Source organism: Panthera leo, chromosome D2 (genome assembly GCF_018350215.1).
Source record: "Panthera leo isolate Ple1 chromosome D2, P.leo_Ple1_pat1.1, whole genome shotgun sequence".
Classification (NCBI taxonomy): domain Eukaryota; kingdom Metazoa; phylum Chordata; class Mammalia; order Carnivora; family Felidae; genus Panthera; species Panthera leo.
The window spans coordinates 49,484,407-49,508,738 of NC_056689.1; the positions used below are offsets into that span (position 1 = coordinate 49,484,407).

At 48.5% G+C, this 24,332-nt stretch overlaps 1 long non-coding RNA gene across 3 annotated transcripts; it reads right to left on the reverse strand.

The window, feature by feature from the left end:
• Window positions 1–1,153: 1,153 nt before the first annotated feature.
• On the reverse strand, window positions 1,154–23,668 carry LOC122202595. Of its 3 annotated transcripts, none has more exons than XR_006194753.1 (4): window positions 23,495–23,668; window positions 15,994–16,139; window positions 14,327–14,468; window positions 1,154–2,081 (listed from the first exon to the last, which is right to left on the reverse strand). It is a non-coding gene; the product is annotated as an uncharacterized LOC122202595 (long non-coding RNA). The 3 variants fall into 3 exon arrangements; XR_006194754.1 differs by lacking the exon at window positions 14,327–14,468 and adding an exon at window positions 7,816–7,927 and having other exon boundaries at window positions 23,495–23,666; XR_006194752.1 differs by lacking the exon at window positions 14,327–14,468 and having other exon boundaries at window positions 23,495–23,650.
• Window positions 23,669–24,332: the final 664 nt, after the last annotated feature.

Genomic DNA, 24,332 nt, shown 5'->3' on the forward strand with positions numbered 1-24,332 from the left:
CTGCATATGAATTAAATACTCTTATGCTTGCATTTAAAACTGGCATAGGACAATAGAAAGATGAATGGTAAAGTTCATACCAACAATTAAACATTCTAGTTTTTCTTTACCTAGAAGGACATTAAACATCAAATGAAAACACAGAGAAAAAAAGGAAGACAGAGAAAGGAAGAAGCTTCACAACATTTAACTGCATGTTTCCCTTGCCTCATTCTGCACTGGGTTGGGAGGGCCACGGGCAGGTGGAAAGGGCAGGTGGGAGGATGTGGGGTAGAAGGGAATGGTGGGAGAGGAGGCTGTGAGAAGGGCCGGTGTGGTCTGGGGAGACGGTGGCCGTCCACCAGATCATGGTCACTGTAGGGAAGTAGGGCAGGGTGACAGGGGACCACTCAAGTGTGCTATTCAGTGTTCTCTTAGGGGCAGCCTGGGAGTGGGGGCGCAGGGCAGAAAGGGAGCAGCCCCTAGGCTGATGTCAAGCAGACAGTTTTATGCATTGGGTCTCCATGTAACGTTTCACTTGAACAAGGCTCTGAGGCCAAGACGTATTTGGAGAACCATGGAGTAGGCAGTCCCAGTTCAGGGCTGGCTTTCTGCCTTGCCAGCCTTATGTCCCAGAGCCATCTGGAGGTGGGGGACACTCCCTCCCCACCTGGGTCTGTGGGAGCTGCGGTTAGGGGGAGTGATTGATTTCATTGCCTCTGGTTGTTGTTCACCATCATGCCCCACCCCCAGCCTAGAGGTGATCTTGGCCCCTCGTGGGGTCTGCCTGCAAAGAAGGTCCAGCGTCTCTCCTCATCAGCCCTGTTCTGCACCCCCAGTTGGAAGATGATGGCCTATCTGGTGTCTGGGGAGCTCTGCCTTCCACTTGAAAGCGTGGATGATTAAAGCCTAGGCTGGTGGTGATGGAAGCGGTTCCATTAGCTCTGGGGCCAAGTGGAACACGGCTGCCTCCCTTGTGCACTTGCTTCAGGTCCTCTGCAGCGGTCCCGGGCAGGCTGGAGTGTGGGGGGGAGGCACCAATCACACACACACACACACACACACACACACACACACACGATCTCCTCTGGGAGATCAGCAAGGTGGGGCTGGGCAGATTGGTTAGGGACGTGCGAATGAAGAGAAATCAGCCTTCCTGTGAGACGATGCAGGACTGGGCTATCTCAGTGTGTTATTTAATCCTCACAGGGGTTCTCATAACTATTATCATAGCAACTGCTGTTTCCAGAGCACTGACTCTGCGTCAGAGCTTTTCACCGTTATATCTCGGATCTTCACGTGAGTTTAACTGGCCAAGAGACAGGGGCACAGCCATGTCATGCACTCGGGCTCTGGAACCAGACTTTCTGCAGTTCCCGAGTGCTCTCTGGGATCCCAAGCCGTCCTCCTCTGTTGCCTCACTCACTGTGCCTCCCCCAAACACCTGCCAGATAGACGCCTTGAAGCAAATCCTTGTCTCGGCATCTGCCTTTGTGGGAACTGAAACTCAGATACCTTCTGATATACACAGAGAAGGTCCCCTCCGGAGTCCTCAGCAGAGCTGGGCCAGACCCCAGACCCCGGAGTCTGGCATCCACTTACCTGCAACCCCAGTGATGTTGTCAGGACAGAGTTGACAAATGGTTCTTTCAGTGACTTGGCCCATTTCAGGACCACCAGTAGATGCCAGGAGCATTCATTAGGGAGAAATGGGGATTTTTGAGAATGATTCCTGAGAAATGTGGATACTCAGATGCCTTAAAAAATGAGTCCTGGGAGTCCAGAACGTCTGTGGTGTGACAAGCCCAGGGACTGCATGTGTTGGAGCTGGGAGGTAGGCAGTATGGACGCATAGCTCACAGGACGAGTAGGCACTTGGGGTTAAGAGGCAGAGCCAGGGCAGGGCCAGGCCCTTAACTCCTTTGCCCCCTGCTGTTCAGGTTGACTCAGTGGACCTTGGGGGTGATGGTTCTCAGGGACAGGCATTACTCAAGGACATGGCGAGTCTTGCCAAGGCTGCAGAGCGGGAGGCCCAGCTTGGGGATCTCCAGACTCCCAGATTTTTTGAAGAGGTTTTTTGGGAAAGTCACCAGTGACCTGGCCTAAACAAGCAAGGGGAAAGAGAGAAACAATGAGTCAGAGGCTAGCAACTTCCACTGGGCTCTAGACCGATTCCAAGAACAAAAAATTTTTTTAAAGCACAGAGAAATTTTTAAAAATTGTTGAAACACATGGCAATTTAAAATAATGTCTTTATTGAGCTATAATTCACATACCATAGAATTCACCCTCTGAAGGGTGTATAGACTTAGTGGTTTTTAGTATATTTACAGAGTTGTACAACCACCAACACTATCTAATTTCAGAACATTTTGATCACCCCCAAATTAAGTACCAAACCAAATTATCAGCACACCCCATTCCTTCCCCAGTCCCCAGCCCCCAGCCCCTGCCAAGCACTAATCTACTTTCTGTCTCTAAAGATTGTCTATCTGGACATTCATGTTAAAGGAAACATACAGTATATAGTCTTTTGTGATTGGCTTTTTTTTTTTTTTTTTTACTTAGCATGTTTTCAAGAGCCATATATATTGTAGCATGTGTCAGTACTTTATTCTTTTAAAAATTTTTTTTAATGTTTATTTGGTTTTGAGAGAGAGAGAGAGAGAGAAAGAGAGAGAGAGAGAGAGAGAGAGAGAGAGAGAGAGAGAGGAGGAGGGGCAGACAGAGAGGGAGACACAGAATCTGAAGCAAGCTCCAGGCTCCAAGCCCTCAGCACAGAGCTTGATGTGGGGCCTGAACTCACAAGCCATGAGATCATGATCTAAGCTGAAGTTGGATGCTTCACCGACTGAACCACCCAGGCACTTGAGTACTTCGTTCTTTTTTATGGCCAAATAATATTCCATTGTATGGATACACCAGATTTGTTTATCCATTTATCAGTTGAAGGACACTGGGGTAGTTTCCACTTTGGGGTTACTATGAATAATACAGCCAGTGAACATCTCTGTACCTTTTTGTGTGTAATGTATTTCAGTTCTTTTGGGTAGATACTAAGGAGTGGAATTGCTAGGTCCTACAGTAGGTGTATTAACTTTTTGAGGTACTGCCAGAATGCTTCCCAAAGCAGCTGAACCATTGTATGAGGGTTGTGATCTTTCCACATTTTTGTTAACATTTGTTGTTATTTGACTTTTTGATTCTAGCCATCATGGCAGGTATGAAGATGTATCTTAGCATGGTTTTGACTTATTTCCCTGATGATTAATGATGTCAAGCATCCTTTCATGTGTTTATTATTCATTTGTATGGATTCTTTGGAGAAAGGTCTATTCAGATCCTTTGCCTATTTAATAATTAGGTTTGTCCTTTTATTATTGTCAGATTTCTTTATATAGTCCAGATTTCTGTCCCTTATCTGATATATGATTTACAACATTTATTCCATCCTTCTCTTTTCACTTTCTTGATGGTGTCTTTTGAAGCCCCAAAGATTATAATTTTGAGGAAATTCTATTCATCTATTTTTTTTTTTGTCACTTGGCTTTAGATGTCATATCTAAAAAAACATTGCCTAATTCAAGGTAATGAACACTTACTCCTGTGGGCTTTTTCCCAAGAGTTTTATAGTTTTAGCCCTTACATTTAGGTCTATAATCCATTTGAGTTAAATTTGTACGTGGTGTGAGGTAGAGATCTAGGTTCATTCTTTTGTATGTAGATACACAGTTATACATGTTTTTAATATTTGTTGAAAAGATTACTCTTTCTTCATTGAATGGTCCTGGCACCCTTGTAGAAAATCAATTGACTATAAACGTATGTGCTTACTTCTGGCCTCTCAATTTCATTCCATTGGTTTATATGTCGGTCATTAGCCAGTACCACACTCTCTTGATTATTGGGGTTTTGTAGTAAGTTTTGGAATCAGGAAGTTGTGAGTCTTCCAATTTTATTCTTTTTTCTAAAGTTTTGTGTTTTTGTTTTTTTTCTCTTCTGGGTTCCTTGAATTGCTGTATAAATTTTAAGACTAATTCTGCAAAAAAGCAAAAGCAAAACAAAAACAAAATCTGGGATTAATCTGGGATTAATCTGTAGATTAATTTGAGAAATATTGCCATCTTAGCAATATTGAGTCTACCAATCCATGAACATGGGATGTCTTTCCATTTATTTAGATCCTTTTTAATGCCTTGAAGCAATGTTTTATAGTTTTCAGTGAACAAGTCTTGCACATATTTTATTAAAATTTTTCCTATTTTATTCTTTCCAATGCTATTGTAAATGGAATTTTTCTTAACTTCATTTTCAAATTGTTCATTGCAAGTATATAGAAATACAAAGGATTTTTGTCTACTGATTTTCTATCCTGAAAACTTGCTGAACTCATGTATCAGTTTTAATAGCTTTCTTATGGATTCCTTAAGGTTTTTTTATAGATTATATTACCTATAAATAGAAATCATTTTACTTCTGCCTTTCCAATCTATATGGCTTTTTTTTCCTCATCTAATTGTCCTGGCTCAAACCTCCAGTACAATATCAAATAGAAGTAGTGAAAGCAAACATCCTTGTTTTGTTCCTTAGTGGGAAAACACAAGTCTTTTACCATTAAGTATGATGTGGGCTTTTCATGAATGCCCTTCAGAAACTTGAAGAAGTTCTCTCCTATTCCTAGTCTACTGGTTGTTTGTCACATGAAAATGTGTTGTATTTTATCAAATGCTTTTTCTACATCTATTGAGATAATCATGTGGATTTTCCCCTTTTATTCTATTTAATATGGTGTTTTAGGTTGCTTCACTTTTCAGTGTTACACCAACCTTACATTCCTGGATAAATCTCACTTGCTCATGTATATAATCCTTTTTTTTATATGTTGCTGGATTTGATTTGTTAGTATATTTGTGTCTATATTTATAAGGGATATTGGTCTATTATAGTGTTCTTTTATTGTGGTATCTTCATCAAGTCTTGCAATCATGGAATGGTCTCATGGAAGGAGATGGGAAGTTTTCCCTCCTATTCTATTTTTTCTAAGAGTATGTGAACGATTGGTGGTAATTCATTTTAAAATATTTCGTATACCAGAGCGGCTGCACCAGTTTGCATTCCCACCAACAGTGCTAGAGGGTTCCCGTTTCTCCATATCCTCGCCAGCATCTTTAGTTTCCTGAGTTGTTCATTTTAGCCATTCTGACTGGTGTGAGGTGGTATTTCAGTGTGGTTTTGATTTGTATTTCCATGGTGATGAATGACATTGAGCATCTTTTCATGTGGAAAAAAATTTTTTGGTATAATTCACCAGTGAAGTTCTCTGGGCCTTGGCTTTTCTTTGTGGGTAATAATTGGGATAATAATCAACTTATTTGTTAGAGGTCTACTCAGACATTCTGTTTATTCTTGACTCCATTTCAGTAGTCTTTGTCTCTACAGGAATGTGTTTATGTCATCTAGGCATATAATTTGTTGACATATAATTATTCATATTATTCCTCTTGAACCCTTATATTTCTGTAAGGTTAGTAATAATGTTCCCTATTTCATTGCTTATTTTGTTAATTTTACTCAGGATGACAACCAGGCCTGAAACTTGCCACCCCACCCCTTACCCCCACCCCTCACCCCCACCCATCCTCACACAGAGCCTGAGGTGGAGTTTCACCTCCCTACTGGGGCCAGGCTGAGTGTCAGTCTGAAAAGCTTTCTCCTCCCAGCAGTGACACCCTCTCATAGTATGGAAAATATAGAAAGCCAGGGGGTCCTCTCACATCCTGGGCTGGATAGCACCATTATGTCTTCTAGCCCTCATGGGGCCCTGGGAGGTGGGCACGATCCCAAAGTGGAGAATGGGTATCCTGCCCCAGTGCTTTCCTGTCTTTGGGGTGAATGACCATGAGTCTCTGGCAAGGCCCGGCTCTTGCTGGGCAGTCCCTTCCCTGCGTGTCCACCCCCACCTGGCCCTTCTGGGACCAATCTGGCCCATGGCCAAAGGCCCTCTCTGCAGCATGTCCTCTCCTACCAGGACCCTGCAGAATGCACTCCCTAAGGGCATTCCCCCTCCTTGCATTCTAGCACTAAAAATATGCCTTAGCCCATGTCAGGTGCTGCCTACACAGAGAAGAAGCTTCTCAAGGGCAGAACCCCAGCAGCAGACCTGGAGACCCTCACAGGGAGGAAGGTGAGGCCACCAGAGGAAGTCATTAGATCCACTGTGGCGCTGTGTCACCGCCTCTCCTCGCTTGGAGCCCAGGCCCAGGCAGAAGGAAGCAAGGGGCATCTCAGCACAAGTCTGACAGCCCTGCTGCCTTCAGAAAACAGGCTCCATTCCATCTTCATGTATTTATAATAGCGCTCCCTTGTTTTTTGTCAAGCGGTGTTCTCTGTTTATCAATAAAATCAATGATCCAAATCCTACACAAGGGGCTGATGTGAAATCTCTGCTGGGAAACTCCTCCTTCTAAAGCCCTCCCTCTTTGAAAGGCTCTTTCTGAAAGGAGGTAATGGTCTGGCTGTGCACAAGACATGGGAGGCACAAAGGGCCATGGCTCTGCAGCCTAGCCAGAGGCCCTCTTGCTTGTCTGCACCCTGTACACCACGGCTGTCCGACCCAAAGGGACGTGATACTCTGAATACAGAGCATCAGCAAGATGACAGCTCAGTGGCCCAGGAGGGACAGGCTGGTTCTGGACCCACGGCCCTGCTGCCACCCTCAACACCACGTCTCCACTTCAGCTCGGAGCTATAAGCCGGGCTGGCCATGGAGAATGTCCACATTGGGCCAGGCGGCCTGGAGGTCAGTCTAAGGAGGGTTGAGCACTGAGCACTGTTGCTGGGCGAGCCCTCTGGAGTTTCTATGAGAGGCATTTAGTGGACACTGGCAGGTCTTCTAGGCCAGGGGCCTCTGAGCATGCAGCCCTGGGAGCTGGGCTCTTCAGCTACAGGGCACAACCTTTTTGTGGTGGTCAGTTGTCTCTAGTTTTTCTGCCACCAATTAATATTTATCCAGTGTCAGCTATGTGCCAAGCACTGGGCTGGGCATTTAAAATCCTGCAAGGATTTTATTGCTTTTATTTTTACTTTATTATTTATTTTATTTTATTTTATTTTATTTTATTTTATTTTAGAGAGAGAGTATGCAAGCAGGAAAGAGGGGCAGAGAGGGAGAGAATCTTTTTTTATTCTAAGTTTATGTATCTATTTTGAAAGAGACAGAGAGAGGGAAGGGGGAGGGGCAGAGAGACAGAATCCCAAGCAGGTTCTGCACTGTCAGTCCAGAGCCCGTCATGGGACTCGAACTCATGAACTGTGAGATCATGACCTGAGCTGAAATCAAGGGCCAAGTGCTCAACTGACTGAGCCACCCAGGTGCCACCCCAAGGCAAGTGCTTTTAAATCATTATTTCACAGGGAGGGAACTGGGGCTTACAGGGGGTAGGTAGCGTGCCCCAGGCCATAGCTGGTTGAGTTTCTGAGTCAGGCATACACCTCAGCCCACTGAATTTCACAGCCCATGTTGCCTCTCCTCATAGCAGCACAGACCTCGGGGTGGGTTTCCTAAGCCCATGGCTGCTGACCTTACAGACTGTAGAAGCTCTGGCTGAGGCATCAGTGTGGTCCTGCTCTCCAGGAGGAGCCCTGCCTGGGAGCATAAGAGGAGTGGATCCTTTCTGGGCACAGTGACCCCAGGGCCACACTTCATCTTTGGGTTTTATGCTAGTCAGGGTTCTCCAGAGAAACAGAATCAATAGGATATTCTCTCTCTCTCTCTCTCTCTCTCTCTCTCTATCTCTCTCTGCCTCTCTCTCTCTCTGACATAAGAAATTGGCTCACATGATTATGGAGGCTGAGAAGTCCCAAGATCCACAGTTGGTAAGCTGGAGATCCAGGAAAGCTGATGGTATAAGTTCTAGTCTGAAGGCCAACTCAGTATTTCAGTTTGAGTCTGAAGGACAGAAAAGACCAATGTCCCAGCTCCTCCAGTCGGGCAGGAGGAGTTGCCCTCTGCTCCGCGTAGCGTCAGGCTTTTAGGGACGAAAATCTGCTTTCCTCAGTCTACAGATTCAAATGTTAATGTCATCCAAAAAACCCCCCATAGAACCACTCAGAATACTGTTTGACCAATTATCCGGGCACCTAGTCAAGGTGACACATAAAATTAACTATCACAGGCTCTTAGACTCCAGGCCCAGGAGTCCCAAGTGTGTCCCAGCTTCCATTCACACACCTGGTCTGGGACAAGCTTAGGCTGTGTGGCCTGGATGCAGATGACACCACTTAGCAGTGTGTCCCCTGGGCATGCCCTTTACACTCTGAGCCTCCTTCATCTTCTGCACATAGGTGTACTGCCCATAGCCAGTGACCCATGTAGTATACAGACTAGGGCACTGGGGCTCAGAGAGGGCCTGCTGCCAGTCAGAAGCATTGCTGGGATCTGAACCCAGGCTATCTGGCTCCCAGTCCCAGACCACCCTGCCACCTGCCTCCTGCTGGGGGGTTGTGCCGCTTCCCCTGCTCCTGCTGACTGGTAGCTCTTTCTGAAGCTGAGTGGCCTGCCAGCCCAGGGTCCCTGGAGCAATCTTGGATGTGCATGCAGTACGGTGTTGAGGCAGAGTGGGGGGCTTTAAGGGTGATGAGGAAGACCTTCTCCTTCCAAGAGAGGACCACATCTCTCCAGGAACCCCAAGGGGCTGGCCTTGGGGAAGGCATGTCCAGGAAAGGCAGAAGGATGCTGGATGACCTGAAAGGGGCAAAACTCCCCATGCCCTGGTGAGATGGCCCTCACATGGAGACCCCTAGACTTGGCATAAGATTCCAGACAGAATGGTCTTCACATGCAGTTTAAAAGTGGCTTCTTCCAAAAATCAATACAGGCTCTTATAATATTGAAATACATGCTGAGATTTGTGGAACTCAGTCCAAAGTCATCATGTTTGTGTGTGTGTGTGTGTGTGTGTGTGTGTGTGTGTGTGTGTGTGTGTGTGAAGGAGGGGGATGGTGCAGGGAAGGTGCTAGTAAGCTTGGAGAGAGGTTATAGTCTTAAAAGCCCTTGATAAGCCTTCCAGCCCACAGGATGGCCTATGATGTCCTCAAGGGTAGATTCTGATTTCTGCTCATTCTGGAGACAGGGTCTCTGTAGGCCAAGGATGAAGAGATAGAGGCTTCTGGGATCAGGAAGGAACATCCCTAGAAGGGAAAGTCCTGGCCTTGGGCCGCTCACAGTGAGGCCCCACCTCACACAGAATTCATGCTCTCCAGGCTTCAGGGTTCAGCACACCCACCCCCGTCCCTCAGATGAGGCCCTGAGGGAAAGGAACAGAATCCCACCAGGCCCCCGACGCCAAGACCAGCCAGGCTCTGCTCTGGTCACTGCCCCACAGGGGACCCCAGGAGTCAGCCCTTCTTTCTCCATTTCTGCCATGTGTAAGCCTCACGGTAGTTCTGTCACCACTGGCTGTAAATCAACTCTGTTTCTTACCTAGTGTCATTCTCAGCAACGACAGACTTCATTCAAACCATACATTCAATTACTTGGGTTCGTTTCCCCCTCCACCCACAGTCTCCCTGAAGGTGATCTGGGCAAATTCCTGGCTTGGAGAGTTAAGGCACGCTTAATCACTGGGTTGCCCCTAGGCTGTTGAGGCGGCTCCACCCAAAACAGGGTCCAGCTGTTCTCCAGGAGCCAAGCTGGATTGGGATGATCTTGAACACACCCCCACAACCTTCAGGAAAATGCCTTTTTCTTCATAAATCTGGGTCACACGCTCTGACTTATTTGGCCTCACAGGAGTGAGGGTTCAATGCATTCGAGCAGGCTACACTTTCTCCCTTTGGTTCACTCTCTAGAAATGGCCCTCTTTGTCTCCAGTGACACCGGTATCTTCAAGTCCATGCTGTCTGCAGATGAACACGGCCACAATTAGTATTTATGTGGCAGGGTTCCCCCATCTTCTCGCCTCCTATGCTCCAGTGTGAAGTTCGTAAGCAACATGTGGCTGGATTTTGCTTCTGTGTCCAATCTGACAGTCGCTGTTCAGTACACTTGTGGTTGTTGTTTTCATTGATCTATGAGAATTTATTTCCATCACTTAATTTTTGTCCTGAATTTTTCTAGACCTCTATTTTCCCTCTGCTCTCCTAACATCTACTTGAGAGACTGAGTTTTCTGTATTTCCTTTTCCTCTTCCTGATATTTGGAAGTTGTGGTAGGCTGACAACTGGTTCCCCCAAAGATGTGATTAAATTAACAGTCTCGAGAGGAGGAGCTTATCCTGGGTTATCCAGGTGGGTCTTAAATGCAATCACATGTACCCTTATGTCAGAGAGGCAGAGGGGATTTTGACAAAGACTTGCGGAAGAAAAAGCTTTGTGAAGACAGAGGCAGACATTGCAGTGCTGAGACACAAGCTCTCGCAGCTACCAGAAGCTGAAAGAAGCAGGGAAGGATTCTCCCCTAAAGCCTTAGGAGGGAGCATGGCCCTGCCTTCTTGACACCTTGGTTTCTGTCTTCTGGCCTCTGGGCCAATAACATTTCCGTTGTTGTAATTCACCACATCTGTGGTAACTTGTAATAGCCGCCACAGGAAACGAATGCAGAAGTCATATTTTCTTTTACTTTAATAAATTGCCCTGAAAGTTTTAACCCGTGTACTAGAACATGCAGACTAGTTCTGGACACAGTCAACCTCTCTGCCCCACTCCTTAAATATGCACTGGATTTTGTTCTTAATATATCAGCCTTGTCGTGTTTGTACGGCCACAAATTAATCATTATTGTTTTTCTTTGAACTGTCAATGCTTTATTGGATCTCCCCACAGATTTACCAACTTGTTTGCTCACCATTGTTTCCTTAACATTTTTTATTGTAATAGGATATTTTATTGTAATAGAATATATAGAATATATTTAAGTTTAATGGCTTAAAAATTTTAGCCATTTTTAAGTGTACAGTTTCATGGCATTAAATACACTCACAATGTTGTGCAAACCTCACCACTATTTATTTCCAAAACTTTTTCATCATCCCAAACAGAAACTCTATGGCAACTAAGCAATAACTCTCCATGCCCCACCTCCAACTTTCAATAAACTCGAATCTTCTTTCTCTCCATAAATTTGCCTATTTTAGATATCTCATATAATGGAATCATACCATATTGGCCCTTGTATGTCTGGCTTATTTCACTTAGCATAATATTTTCAAGGTTAATCCATGTAATAGCATGTACCAGAACTTCATTCCTTTGTAAGGCTGAATACTATTCCATTGTGTGTACTCACCACATTTTATTTATCCATCCATCTGTTCATAAACATGTGGGTTGTTTCCACTTTTGATTCTTGCAAATAATGCTGCTATGAACATTGACATATAAGTATTTGAGTCCGTTTTCTATTCTTTTGCGTATATATCTAGGAATGGAATTGCTGGGTCATATGGTAATTCTTCTCCAGACGTTGTACCATTTTACATTCCCACAGGCAATGTAAGCGGATTCCAATTTCTCCATACCCTTGCCAACAGTTACTTTCCACTTTTGGTTTATTTGCTTTTAATTATAGCTATCCTAGTAGGTGTGAGGTGGTAACTAATTGAAGTTTTTTTTTTTTTCATTTCCCTAATGATTACTGGTGCTGGGCATCTTTTCATGTGCTTATCCGCATCTGTATATCTTCTTCAGAGAACTATTTGTTCAAGTCCTTTGCTCATTTTTACATTGGTTGTTTTGTCTTTTTGTTGTTGAGTTTTAGACGTTCTTTGTATATTCTGGACATTAAACTCTTATCAGATATATGATTTGCAAATATTTTCTCCCATTCTGTAGGCTGTCTTTTCACTTTCCTGCTAATGTCCTTTGATGCACAAAACATTTAAATTTGATAAAGTCAGAGTTATCTGTTTTTGTTATTGGTGGTGGTGCTCAGGTTTTTGATGTCATAACTAAGAATCCATTGCCATACCTAAGTTAATGAAGATTTACCTATATACTTTCCTGTAGTCTCATGGTTTAAGCTCTTATATTTAGGTTGTTGATTCATTTTGAGTTAATTTTTTGCATATAGTGTGAGGCAAGGGTCCAGTTTCATTCTTTTGCACATATATATCCAGTTGTCCCAGCACATTTGTCGAAGAGACTATTCTTTCCCCATTGAATGGGCTTAGCACCTCTGCTAAAAATCAGTTGACCATAGACTGTACTCTTAATTTTATTCCATTTGTTTGTATGTCTATCCTGATACTAGCTCCATACTGTTTTGATTGTTATAGCTTTGCAATGAGTTTTGCTATAAGTGTGAGTCTTCGACATTTTTTTCTTTTTCAACATTGCTTTGGCTATTCAGGGCCTCTTGAAATTCCATCTGAGTTTGGGTATCTGCTCTTCCATTTCTGCAAACAAGCCTTTTGGAATTTTAATAGGGTTGTGTTGCATCTGGACAATATTAAGTCTTCCTGCCCAAGAACATGAAGTATTTTTTCACTTATTTAGGTCTTTAATTTTTTCAACAATGTTTTAGAGTTTTCAGGGAACAAGTCTTGTATATCCTTTGTTAAATTTATTCTTAAATAATTTATCCTTTTTGATGCTATTAGAAATTGAATGTTTTCTTAATCTCATTTTCCAATTGTTCATTGCAAGAATATACAAATATAACTGATTTCTGTCTATTGATCTTGTATCCTGCAACCTTGCTGAACTCATGTGTCAGTTTTAGTACTTTTCTTGTGGATCCCTTAGGATTTTCTACACATAAGATCATGCCATTTGTAAATAGAGATAGTTTTACTTCTTCCCTTCCAATTTGGATGTCCTTGTTTCTTTTTCTTGCCTAATAACTCTGGCTAGAACCTCCAGTACAGTGCTGAATAGCAGTGGTAAAAGTGGGCATCCTTGTCTGATTCCTAATTTTAGGAGGAAAGCTTCCAGTCTTTCACCATTGGCTATATTACCTGTGGGTTTTTCATAAATGCCCTTTATCATGTTGAAGAAGCTCCTTCCTATTCCTAGTTTTCTGAGTGTTTCTATTGATAAAGACTAATGAATTTTGTCAAATGCCTTTTCTGTGTTAATTGAGATGACCATGTTGGGTATTTCCCCCTTCATTCTACTAATCTGCTTTATTATGTTGATTGATTTATTATATTGAGCTATCTTTGCATTCCTGGCATAAATCTCACTTGTCATGGGATATAATCCTTTCAATATGCTGCTCAAATTGGTTGGCTGATGTTTTATTGAGGATTTTTTTAATGTTTATTTATTTTTGAGAAACAGAGAGACAGAGCATGAGTGAGGAACCTGAGCCGAAGTCAGATGCTTAACCGACTGAGCCACCCAGGTGCCCCTTATTGAGGAGTTTTATATCTATATTCATAGAGAATATTGGCCTGTAATTTCTTTTCTCATGATGTCTTTATCTGGCTTTGGTGTTAGGGTAATGCTAGCCTCACAGAAAGAGTTAGCATGCATATCTCCTCTTCTGTGTTTTTGAAGAGTCTGAGAAGAACTAATGTTAATTCCTCTCTAAATATTTGGTGGAATTTAGCATTGGAGTCATCACTTCCTGGAATTTGCCTATTCTCTAGGTCTCAATTCCTACTCTCTGCCTCTCATGGGCCCAAGCCCTTGACCCCTCTCTTCTGAGGACCTTTAAAACGAGAAGCAGGCTGACATGTTCACCAAAGTGCCAATTTACTGAAAACCAATTTGCCAAAAGTCAATTTCTCAAAAAATCAATCTGATGAAGACAGAACTTGTCAGATGACCAATTTACAAAATTTGCCAAACTGAGGAATATTTGTTTCTTTGATGATAATAAAGTATGCAGCTATTGGGTGATATAGTTTTATAGTTTTGTGATGTTTTAACTAGATGGTTGTTGTTTTATTTCATGACAGCCCTTCAAGAAAGGTTCATGTAGCTGGATGCTAACATCACACAGTGCAGTCTTTTTGTGAGTATATTCAAGCCTCAGCCCTTCCCCAAGCCACCCCCCTGCCTCCCTCTTGGTCAGTGCAATATCAGGAAGGGAATGGGGCTCTCTCTCTTCATATATGTCCCTGGAAATGTCCCTCACTTTCTCAAAAGCTCAGCCATGTATTTAAATGTTGCTTGTTATATTTTTCCCAGTTTTTCTAAGGCATGTCTGTGTGTGTGTGTGTGTGTGTGTGTGTGTGTGTGTGTGTGTAGAGGATTTCCAGGATCTCCAAGACATAGCATTGCTGAAATGGAGCCTGCTGTGCCCTTTATACAGATCAGGAAGCACAGGTCTACAGCACGAAACCCAACTGATGACTGCAATGCAGCACCTGGGGGCAGAATTGGGATCTGAACTTGGATCTACCTCCTGCCGCCTCCTGAGCTGATGGCGAAGGGTCTTCCTTTGAATACTTGAGTCCTCCTCCTGGTTCACAAAGTAGCTTTGAAGAGGAGGGGATGTGAGTTCTCTAGGTGTTGACTCTACCCATTGCCAGGACCCTGGACATCTAAAACATACACTTCAGTGAATTCACGCAGCAGGTGCAACACCACACTATCAGTGCCATTTACAGACAATGTAACTGAGGCTCCAAGGGGCAAAACGGCTCCCTAACTTCCCCTAATTGGCAAACAGCAGAGCTGGAACACTTATCCATTCCCCTGACTCCTAGTCTCGTGGCCTCCAGAGTGATGTGTCTTTCCATGTCTCAGACTCTGGCATAAGATGGCCCATGAGGCAGAAGGCAGGGGGTGCCCAGGCCTGAAGAGCAACAGCTGTTGGCAGAGATATCTCCATCACTAAGGGTATGAGCAGTGGAGGTACCACCTACAGGCCTGAGGAAAGGGAGGCTGGGAACCTATATGGGAAATCTGAAAGCAGGTCAGGAAGCCGCCTCCAAGTCTGGATTCCCACCATGGGTATCTGGGCAGATTGGCACAACGTCGGGCTCTCTCTTGGCCTCAGTCTCCTGGCATATAAAATAGGATCATATTGCCTGCTCTGTGTCTTAAATATAGACTTTCCTGGGTCTGGTTTCCCCAGGAGCTGAGAAGGTGTTAGTGCAGACATTGTGAATGTGCAGGTAGCAGAGGTAGGTGCAGTAACTACCAGGGACCCCCTAGAATTATGGGGCGTCAGAGCTCAAAGTGTCAGAATAGCTTCAACCTTGTTGTCCACTCGGGTAGCTTGGTGTGGCTTCCTGAAGCCACAGTGGGAGGGGGATCTGCAAGTGATTACCAACGCGCTCCACGGGGAAGGTGGGAGTAACGCTGGTGTGAGTGGAAGCTCCACAGACGGAAGCAAAGGGGGTGCCGAAAGGACAGGGCGTTCAGGTTCTGCCACTGGGTCCAGACCTCCCGTCCCCAGCCTCGCATGCTATGGAACCATCCAGGCCCATTCTTGTGCCTCTTCCTCCAAGTACCAGCAGATTCTGCCGTGCTGGCTCAATCCTGGAGTGCAGGTTAATGTGCTGTTACATATTGCATGAGGCAGCCTGCTGATGAAGCACCCGCGATTCTTGCTTACAGGCAACCCTGCCCCTGAACCCGATGCCCAGAGGGTCCCATTAGCTCAGCTGGGCAGGTCGATTGCACCTCAGATGGGCCTAGCTGGGCTGAGGCCGAGCTGCTTCCCTGAACGCTTTGTGCGGGGAGGAACATCTTCCCTCCATCCTGGGCCACAGCTCATGGGCGTGGCCTTGTCTGAGGCCACCTGAGCCACACTATCGGTGAAGCAGAGCACAGCCACTCCCAGCTGGCAGTGCAGAGCCAGATGAATGTGGGACTGGCTCCGAGCTCCATTCTCCGGGAGTGGTGGTCACAGCCCGCCATGACCTCTTCTGACCTGCCTCCCCTGACCTGCTCTTGCCCAGGACTGCACCCACCCCTCTCTACCACCCCTCCAGCCTCCACGTGGCTGCCTCCATCAGTCATTCTTTTAGCCATTGAACCTCACCTCCACCTTGAGAGAGCTCAGATGGCACGTGTGACAGACTGTCCTCATGACTGGGTGGCACACCGGGCTGATCTTACCTGGTGTGGGAGGGTAGCTGTCACAGGTACATTGGCCTGTAGGGTTTATTCTGTCCAGAACTCTCCAGGTGGCCTGCAGAGCAATGCAGGCTCTATCATGCTTCCGATCAACATTTCCCACAGTTACGACTGCCTTGTTCCTAGACCTGTTTCAAGAGAGACAAGGCGGGGTGCTTACTTCCTGGTGGGAAGACATGGGCAGTTCTGGGGGGTCCCTGGCCAGCTCAAGCCCCTCAGGCCTGCTGTCCGTACATCTCTTTGGAGCCACCCCCAGGCTGGATGGGCATGGACATCTCTAGGTACACATCCCATGTAGGCCAGAGAGAGGTCTGCGGTGCTGCAGTATGGACCCCATGGGGACACCCAACCCTCCACTAGCAGATGTTTCCCTACAAGCCAGGTCTGGGCTGGCTAACACGGGAAGCCATGGGGCCATTGAATGGGGTTCCTTTTTCTCATGGACGTGCATGCATCTACCCACCCACGGGGAGCTCCTCTGGGCCTAACCCTGCCCAGAGGTGACATGGGTTTGTTAAAAATCTTTGGTCCGCCCAGGGGTGTTCAGTTTGGGAGTTAAGCTCTCCAGCTGGTATTTCTGAGCTGGTATTTCAGAGGAAGTGATATCGGCCCCCCAAATCACATTGGGGCTCACCTTGTGGCCCAGAAGAGGCAACGGTGTGAGGGGGATGCAGGAAGGAGGTCTGAGGCTCCAGTACCTGCCCTGTGTGGCAGAGATGTGGGGTCCTGCACAAGGGGCTGACTGGAGCCCATGGTCTCTACCCCACAGCGAAGTTCTGAAGAGTAGCAGCCTCACCACCATGCACAGGTCCTCTGGCGCCCCGCCTCTCGGCTCAGCCTGGCCCTCGGTGCCAGGGCACAGCTCCCGCACCTGCCCCTGCACCGGAGCCGCTAGCCAGGCCAGTGCAGGGCTCAGGCTTTCTGGACTCTGGGAACCCAGAGACTGGCGGCTGCCCTCCCCCAACCCCACTCTCAGGAAATGAAAGCAGGCCCACTGGGATAACCACCCAGGCTTCTGTCAACATCCTATCCTTGGGGGTGCCCCAGGGGTCTGTGAAAATGGAATGCCAGCCCAGCAACGTGAGGAAGGTATAGGTAGGCATCACTCTCACCAGTCTCCTGATAGGAGCAGTGTCAATAAAAGTGTTGCCATATTGCATTAAACTGAATTATGAAGGGGATCTGGCTTGGGGCAGCAAAGTGCTAGGAGCTGACAGACATGAACCTTCTGGCCCAGGGGGAGGGAACCGAGGACAAAGGGCTCCGGGCCCCACCGGGCCACCACAGTGTCCAGAGGATGGGGTCATGCCAAGACCCTCACGTCCTGGCAAGGAGACTGACTCCCAGGGAGGGTGGCCTGCTCAAGCCATATAGCCAGCTGGGCCAGGCCAGGCTGGGGACCTCTGAGTCACGAGCCAGCCATCTCTCTGCTACCTGGTCTGGGCTCCACACCCTGGGAGACTCATCATCCCATGTGCTTATGTATCTTACAGGGCTTCAAGGGACTTGGGCAGGCACAGTGGCTCTCTAGCTTCACAGGCCTGGAGTTGTACCCATCACATAAGGGAGAGTGGTTAAGGGCCACAGGCCACAGGTCAGAGAGGATGCAGGCCCAGGCCTGGGCTCTCAGTTATACCCATTCTCGAACACTCATGAGGGACACTGTGGGGCATGGCCACCCAATTGAGGGTTATGCAAAGGAGAAGCAGGACATATTTGGGGCCCAGGTGTCAACTCCCTACTCTGTCACCCCATGTCACCTCCACATAGGAGGGCTCTAAAGCATCCTGGAGGGGCCCAGGGAGAGGCAGGCCCACGTACAGCACCACAGCACAAGCCCTACCAAATCCCATGCTAGACCTGGGGTGGAAAGGAACCTTCTTGTACTCTCCCCCCAACTCTGGAGCCCAGATCTGATGTTCCCACCTCCCGCCTGGCTGCCTCTCCTTCCAGCCCCTCTACTAATAGGGAGAGCTTCCATTAAGGCTGATGACAGGAACTGCCACCCAGGAGACACCCTTTGATCTCAGGGCAGCAGGAAGCAGAGGGGGAGGGGGGAGGGCGGGTTACCCTTCTGACAGCCCACAGCTGGTGTTGACTGGGTCTCTAAGTCTCCTATACCTTGTGTGGGGGGGCAGGCAAAGGGGCAGGAGAGCTGGGCTGTGGTTGGCAGGGAGGGGAAGGCCCCTACCCGGGTGGGGATCTCGGCAGAGAAATGGCATAGCTCCAGGGCCCTCTCGAGGGGGGTGCCCCAGATGGAGCTCGGTGGGCCCTGGTATGTCCTGACCCAGTATGGGTGTGGTCAGCTCCAGGAGAGTGGGGTCTTTCATTTTCTAGAATCCCTCTGGGGACTGTTCCTGCCCTTGCAACAGTTACAACCTTTAGGAGCCAAAAGTGAACAAGCTGTACTGAGGCTCCTTAAAATGCTTCCTGCACCGCATCTCTGGGGGTCACCGATTTGGGAGCTTGGGAGCTCTGGGGGTCACCGATTTTGGGAGCTTAACCTCAGGACTGCCCCCACCAGCAGGACCCTTCAGCTGCCCCACCTCAACTTCTTAAAAAATCTGAGGACCTGACCCCACTCTACCCTTTTGTGCTGAGGCCTGAACACCCTCCTGATGCAGCCTGCAATTAAGGAAGATCCTGATGAAGCTTGAGGACACAGACCCTGAGCTGGCAGGGCACTCCAAGGCGTAACACCCCCTCTCCATAGCTGCAGACCCTAAACAGAGCCTGGCATTCAGCCTGCCCCTCCTTGGCTCAGCCTGGTTTGCCCTTATGGGTGCAGGTTACTAAAGCCCGAGTGCCCAGCCCATGGTCCAGTGGAGCCCCTCCTTCCCAGTGCACCAATGGTCCTTAAATGTTCTCTCACCAGGGCATATGCTTTTGGGGACCCGCACTCTACAAAGCTGTCTGAGCTTGAGGACAGCACCTTACCCAGCCAGGCCTGGGCTGGAGGCGAGGAGGCAGTGACCCTCAGCTCCTGGACGCCCCATCCAGAGGCAGGGATGGTCAACCTGCATCAACAGGCAGCTCCTGGTCAACCCTCTGAGCCTCTCCCTGCCAGTAAGAGCCAGGAGTGGAAGGGGGTGGGGAGGGATGTTGTGAAACACGGCACCCACTGGGTCCTCTGGTTTCCCCAGAATCTTCTTGAGCAGAGCCATCCCCAACCCCCTGACTATGTAGGCCTACAAAGTACCGTGAAAGGCAGTGGGACCAGTGAGGCCTGCAGGGCAGGAGAGGCGCCATTCTAGCATACATGATGGAAGCTGTGTCCAGTGAGGACCCCGCCAGGTACAGTGAAGCAGGCTAGGGGCCCCCAGCTAGCCCCACAACCCCCCAGGAGGAGTGAGGCCCAGCCTCAATGGGCTCTCAGGAGATGCCTTCTCTGAGCCCCTGAGGCATAGGCGCCCACACAGGCTGGCCCACCCCCGTTCCAGGTACGTGGCATCCCAGAGCCCAGGGCCTTCCCAAGACTTGGCCATGACCATCACCAATCCAGGTCCAGGGAATTCTGCACATGCGTTGTTGTGGGGACGGGTTAGACAGACAAACCTAATGTCAGAAAGGAAGCAGAGACTGAGAGAAAGGAAAACAGGGACTGGCAGAGAAGAAAACAGAAACAGGGAAATGGGAAGAAGACAAGGCAAAGACTGAAGAAAGACAGACAGAGAGAAGAGTGCGAGGGACCAGAGGGGAGAGAAGCACTGAGGCCCAGGCCAAACTGAGAGAGACAAGGAGCAGGCTGGTAGCTCGCAGAGGATGGGCTGAGGTGGGCATGGCCACAGCCAGTTCCTGGCTGTCAGGGTAGGGCACCTATATGCGCCCAGCATTTCTAAGGGACTTGGGGTCTGTGGTTTGGGGGCTCTCCCACCCCTGCTCTGCTGCTGTGCAGGGTGCTGGAGCTAGCGGGCTCCTAGAGACCAAGGCCAAAGCCCATTTCACAGAGGCAGTTATTGTAGCCAGAGGAGAAGGGGTTCTGGGGCCCCTGAGATTAGGCCTGAGCCAGACCAGACCCACAGACCCTGATTCTACACCCAGGCTCCAAAGCCATAGTTGGGAAGGTAGATGTGAGGCCACGGGACCCAGGCTGCCCTGCTCCAGGGACTGGGCAGCCGAGGGCCCCATGCAGCCGGCACGAGCCAAGAGCACTGCTTTGCAAGGTAGGAATGACCCTCCCACCACTAGCCCCTGCCACTCCCGTTATACAGCACAGGGCCCCCATTTCACAGGCACATGGGTGGGCTGATAGCCTGGGTCAAGAGTGAACAGGAAGGTGTCAAGGGTCAAAGCCATCCTGTGGGAGGCAAGTCTAGTGGGTGCTATGCCTGAGCCTTGCTGCACTCCTTGGCCTCATCTGGTGCCTGAAAGAGTCCCCTTCAGGGATGTATCTGGCCTTAGAGCCCATGGTATCCTGGACAGTTGTCCCAATTTGCTCTACTGTGGGCAATGCCAGTCCCTGGCTTACACTTCCAGGAAGGAAGTTGCTCAGGCCATTGGTTTGAATTTGGTGCCTGGCCCTCACTGTCTGTGTGACTCTAGGAGGGTCAGTACACCTCGGGTCTTGGTTTCCTCCTCTGCAAAGTGGAGATGGGCATGCCCGGCCTCGTTGGGAGGTGAACACGTGGGTGAACATTAAGAACTCCAGCTGTGTTACACAGGGGTCCCCCAGGCAGGCTGGTCCTTGGGGTTCTGGGCCCAACATGAGCCTGCAGAATGCGAGCCTGAGAGTACCCACCTGGCGTGCTCTGGAGTCGATACCTTGGACTCCAGGAAAAGGGAGGGTCAGCAAAATCGGGGAGCCAAGCCCTTGCTGAGAAACAGAGGAAACCGTCCCAGGAGAAAGTGCCAGGCCATAAACGTAAAAAGGAGAGTCCGGCAAGACAAACTAATGGTCCTTCAGTGGGAGAGGCAGACAGCTGGGATTCACAGGCGGGCTTCCAGATCAATACTTGTGTGCTGATTTGCTGAAGAGGCTTTTATGAAGTTTAAGCAGAGTTCATTGTTAAATACTCTTATGTACAAAGGATGTGGGCGGCCGTATTAATTCCTTTTCTCTTACAGATCAATAATTACATTGCTGATTTGCTTAAAAGGCTCAGGTCGAGGCAGGGGTGAGGGAAGCGGGCCTCACTGCTCCAGAGCACGGTTGAAGGCCCAGGAAGACCACGCTGTGATTGATGAAAATCGTGAGGGTCTGGGAGAGGCTGGGTGACAAAGGGACATATGGCAAGTCGTATGGCCTCCAAGGCAACCAGTTCAGGATGACCCTCAAGGCTGATCCTCCTTCTATCTTCCTCTCTCCTTCTTGAAGACTTCTCCTGGAGTTAAGCTGACAGTGAGTTCTTGGCTTTTTCTAGAGGCATCTGTCTTCATCCCACTCTCAGGGACGCTGTCCTGGCCTCCTCTGCTCTTGGTATGGGCTGAGCTCAGAAGAGCTGGGGGAGGAGGCCCTTTCTGGTGAGTCAGAGCAGGGAAGAGGCCTTCCAGGAGAGGAGGGAGGGAATGGACAGGCCCAAAGAGGCCAAGGTTGTCAAGAGGCCAGCACAGACACTGTTCTCAAGGTAAACAACCAGGGAGACACCAGGAATCTGTGCCCCAAGCAGGTGTCACATTCAGGCCAGAAAGCAAGCCCACCTTGCAGGGAAAGAAGGCCTGGTGAGGTGGCCATGGGCTTTGATGGTTGGCCTTGATGTTCACTCTTCAATGTCACAAAGCCAGTAGGGTGAGGCTGATAACTCAGTGTGTGTCTTCTAAGGGTCGCCTGATCACTGCTGACTGCCAATCCCAGCATTGTCTGGCAAGGTGTTTGCATGCCTTGGGTGCTTGGGTGGTCTACACAACAGCCCTGTGAAGTTGGAGGTAAGGAGGCTTGGGGCTACTCTTTCCAGGCCCTGGAATAGGCTTCTAAGCTGGGTGTACTTGAACAACTTGGAGGTTCAGCTGGAGGATCCTGGTCACCTAATTTTATCCATGCTTAGGAGCCACAATGCACTTTTTTTTTTTTTTGAAGGAAGGGAGGAAGGAAGAGAGGGAGGGGGGGAGAGAGAGAGAAAGAGAGAGAGAGAAGGGAAGGGAAGAGAAGAGAAGGGAAGGGAAGGAAGAAATAAGGAAAGGAAAGGAAAGGAAAGGAAAGGAAAGGAAAGGAAAGGAAAGGAAAGGAGGAAGGAAGGAAGAAGGAAAGAAAGAAAAGAAAGGAAAGAAAAAGGAAAGGAAGGAAAAGGAAGAAAGGAATGTAGGTAGGAAGAAAGGGAAGGGAAGGGAAGGGAAGGGAAGGGAAAGGAAGGAAGAACTGAGGCAGTGTGGTAAAAGCTTCTCTTGTCTGGGTGGTTAAGCACTTTCCTAGTCCAGGCTGGGACTGATATCATCTGTTGATGGCTGTATAGGGAAGCCTTGTCTGAATTCAATGGTGAAGAGTGCTTACAATTGATTAATAATGTCTGCCATGGCCATGTCAGGGGAAGTAGTGGCACATAGGCCATATTTTCAGCTTCACATGACCCACAGAATCTGGCACCGAGAGTACCATAAGGTTTGCAGAATCTCTTAATAAAAGTGGTATCCTCAATGAGGAGGCTCCTAGGGTCTCCTGTCTGACCCTGCATATGTACACAGGTGCACAGATGCTGTTGGGAGGCTATTATGAATTCTATTTCATCTAATAGCCTGGTCAGGAAATGGAAAGGTATATTACAGATCATTAAGTGGGTAAAGGAATTTGACAACCTTTGATCCGAGTCGGGAAAATAGATGGCATGAATTAATTTGCCGGCTTGTGGAGAGAAGAAAAGTCATCCTTCAATAGCAGTGACAGGAAGGGAGTTCACCCCTCGGGGGACTGATTCCAGGGAAGGCATGCAGCAGCTCTCCTGAGCCTCCAGGCTGCCCTCCCCCTATTACCATCAAAGGCACAGACATGACCCTTGCTCTATATAGGCCAGTGTGCTGGCTCCCAGGGAACATCCCCTGAAGCAGGGGCCAGCCCTCGGGGACAATACGTGCACTAGGCACCCCTGTGTGAATGGCGTGTGTATACGGTGCCTAGGACCCATCACAGTTTGCCAAGACCTCTAGGACAGACTCCGGGGGGGGGGGGCATGTGCCACTTGCTGTCACTGCCTTGATCCTGTGAGGGGGCCAGGGATAAGGGTCCCAGGGTGGGACCACCATGGTAGGCTCATGTCCAATCATAGACATTTCCCTTGGATGTCCAGTGGGTATTCAAAAGTCACCTGTCCTGATCTCCCTCCCCAGTAAGCATCCCTCCTTCCCCTGATCCCAGCTGATGCCACCTCCATCCTTCTGGTTTCTTAGGCTATAAGTGCCGCTGTCTCCTTGGGTGCCTCCTTCTCTCATCACCCACATCCCACCTTCTAGCAGATCCCATGGCCTGCACCTTTCACATAAACCTGGAATCTGACCTCCCAGCCCACCCTATCCAAGCCCCTATTGTCTCTTACTCAGTCCCTGCACCAGCCTATACCTGTTCTTCTGTGCCCGTCTGCCCGACAGTCTATCTTTTTCCCAGAAGCCACAGTGGTGGGCATAAGTCAGGACCTTGCAGTGGCTACCCATCCTTCCCCATGGCAACTTCTGTGACCTCACTCCGCTCTCCCTCAAGCTCCTGCCACTGACCTGCCACTCATCTCTAATCCACCAGGCCTCCCCCAGCCAGGGACTTGGCTCTGATACCCCACCCCCTCACCCCACACCTGGTACCTCAATGATGTCTGTCCTCAGTGAATGCTGCAGCCCTTTGGGCGGGGTTCATGTTTGTTTTGTCACAGCTGTGGCCGGTGCCCAGAGCCAGGCCTGACACAAGGTAGACCCTCAATCCATATGTGTTGAGTGAGTGACGGAGAAGCCTGAACAGGCTGAGTCGGCACAGTGCTGGGCATGAGCTCATGGGCTGCCGGGAGCTGCCCTCTGAGTACTGTACCCCACTCTCTCCTGGCCTGGAGAAGCCCCCAGTGCAGATGAGAAGCACCATCAAAGCAAGAGCTTCTGGGTGAAGTGCCGTTCACAGGCCCAGGGAAAGACATGCCCAGCAGAATCCTTCCCAAAGGATGAGGGGATATTACCTGGGCAGGACATGGGGAAGGCTTTCCAGCCTGACAGAGCAGCAGAGAGCAAGGCTGGGAGGCAAGCAGTGTCTGGGTCTGAAAGGACACCACACAGGACGCACAGTGGCTGGGCTCATGACAGCATGCCAGAAGAGGGCTGGTGGGGGTGGGCCTGGGGTATAGGCGGGGGCTAGGCACAGGGATGCCAGCAAAGATTGCATCAAAGAGCCCCAGCATCTCTTGAAATGCAGTGAAGAA